We start from the raw sequence: 2,702 nt of genomic DNA, 5'->3' as shown, positions 1-2,702 counted from the left end.
GCACGTTTTTTTTCAATAAGGAATACTTCTCACTGTGCGCCGGAAATGATTGTAAAAGGAACAAGAATTCACGAAGCAGAGTCTGTCAAGTATTTAGGCGTAGTGTTTGACAGGACACTATCATTTAAAAAGCATGTTTCAAAACTGATAAAAACTGTAAAATTTAATTTATCGCAGTTCAGATATATTCGCCCACAAATGAGCACAGATGCAGCCAAGCTTTATATGCATGCGATGATATTGTCACATTTTACATATTGCATCAAAAATTGGTCTTTATCAACCAACTCTGCGTTACAGCCGCTTCAAAGCTTGTACAAGCAGGCACTCAAAATTTTAGATAAAAAACCTGTTTCATACCACTACTGTAACATTGTGAAGAAATATAAATTATTAACTTTTGAACATTTTGTTTTATTTTCGAATGTCAATTTAGTTTATAAAATTTTTCATGATTTGGCACCACAGCCCCTGAGAAGGTTTGTGAAATCGTGTGAAGAGGTAGGACTCAGAACAACGCGAGCCTCCTCCAGAGGAGACTGTTATGTCAACTTTAGGTCCTCTAATTTTGGACAGAATTGCTTCTCTGTGAAAGCTGCAGGGATGTGGAACTCGTTGCCGTTAACTATGCGAGAGAGTAGCTCCTTGCAACAGTTTAAACTTAACCTGAAGAAGTGGTTGAAAGACGGTCAGATTTGTGATCATTAGCACAAAACTGGTTAATTGGGGTTTTGTTAAAAATGTAAGAAGGTAAATTTAAAAGGGAACTGTAAATAGTTGTAAATACTGCTGGTATTGCAATTGCATGTTTGTTGAGATGATCCGTTTGCAGGTGTTTTATCTGTATTTTGTATTGTGAATTGATTCATCGGTGGGAATGCTCATTGTCCACTGTATTAACCTGCTGTCACTTTGCCTCTGTCCAGGGACTACAGATGAAAATTAGCTTGTAGCTATTTCTGGTCTGTGCAACACATTTGTTGTGCAATGTCCCTGTCAAAAAAAAAAAAAAAAAAAAAAACCCGCCGTTTTTTTTGCGCGCGTGGTTTTTCCAATATCTTTGCTCTGGAGATTATGACTGTATACAGGTGACTACCAGTGATGTCACAGATTTGGAATTCTCCCTGCTCATTGAGAAGGTAAAATAGTAACCTGAAATGTAAGTAATATATAGTAATGTTTAACTCTTAAAAGTAAATAAGGGATGCCAATAAGACTGTATTCTATGTCTCTGTATTTAGGTTAACTCAACAGATCAAGTCAAGTCATCTTCATTTATATAGCGCTTTTAACAATGTAGATTGTTTCAAAGCTGCTTTACAGATATACACGTATAATTTAAGGTAACAGAGATCGTTTTGGCTTTATAGCGGTTCTTGAATAATGTTATTCTCCAGCTAAAGTTAGTTTTGATTGATTCACTTCCGTCGAAAGGATAATTTGTTATTAAATCAGGGGCTGCTAAGACGACACCGTTCTCTCTTACACAGACTTTAAACGTGAACCTGTGAAAAACACTGATGGCGATCACGTGCGCATCAAGAATTAATTCTATAGTTATGTGCGTTTGAATATATGTGCGCATGTTTGTAATTCTGTACAAACCAAGCCTAAATAAACTACTTGTCCTGCCTATAAATTTGATACAGAAGAACAGAATGTCAGTTCTGTGAGCTCAACAGTGAAGTCAACCGTCTGTTGCAGGAGAACAGGGAGCTTAGGTGTGAGCTGAACAAGAGAAAGATGGATGAGGACTTCTTAAAGGGTAACACAAATAAGGTCAGGTACTACACAGGAATTCCATGCTTTGCCATTTTATTGTCTTTGTTCACCAATGTTAAGGCTTTCCTGCCAGTTACCAAAAAGTTGTCATCCTTTCAAATGCTTTTGTTGACACTCATACGTCTGACGCTTGATCTTCCTGTACAGCACCTTGCCCATCTCTTTAATATTTCACGTACAACTCTTTCCACTGCCTTTACATACTGACACCATAGATGTTTTGAATGCACGGCTTAATCCATTGGTGTGATGGCCAGAGAGTCATTGCTTACAAGCTACAATGCCACATCAATTTTTGGAAGCTTTTGGGAAACGTGTTGCTATTATAGTTGACTGCTTTGAAATACGCACAGAAAGGCCATCAAATCTAAAGGCACGTGCACAGGCCTTTTCTCATTACAAAGGTACACACACCATGAAATACCTCATTGGTATTACACCACAAGGTGCCATATCATTTATTTCCAAGGGATGGGGTGGGCGTGCCTCTGACAAGCACATAACTGAGAACTGTGGCCTTCTCAACAAACTGTTACCTGGTGACTTAGTGCTAGCTGACCGAGGCTTCGATATCAAGGATAGTGTGGGGATGATGTGTGCAGAGGTCAAAGTTCCTGCTTTCACTAAAGGAAGATGTCAACTCGACGCTAAAGATGTGGAAAACACACGAGCGATAGCACACCTGAGGATTCATGTTGAAAGGGTGATTGGCAGTTTGCGCAACAAGTACACAATGTTACATAAGAGAATATCAATTAGTTTGTTACTGCCATATGAGGGGGAGGAGGTGACACTGCTTGACAAGATAGTGAATGTTTGCTGTATACTTCTAAACATGTGTCCCAGTGTGGTTGTAAAACCAGATGAAAATGAAAAATGTGCATGTTAAAACTGTTTTGTTTTAATGTTGTAAATATGTA

This window comes from Phoxinus phoxinus, assembly GCF_949152265.1.
Source record: "Phoxinus phoxinus genome assembly, chromosome: 7".
Lineage (NCBI taxonomy): Eukaryota > Metazoa > Chordata > Actinopteri > Cypriniformes > Leuciscidae > Phoxinus > Phoxinus phoxinus.
This window is presented reverse-complemented; position numbering follows the sequence as displayed.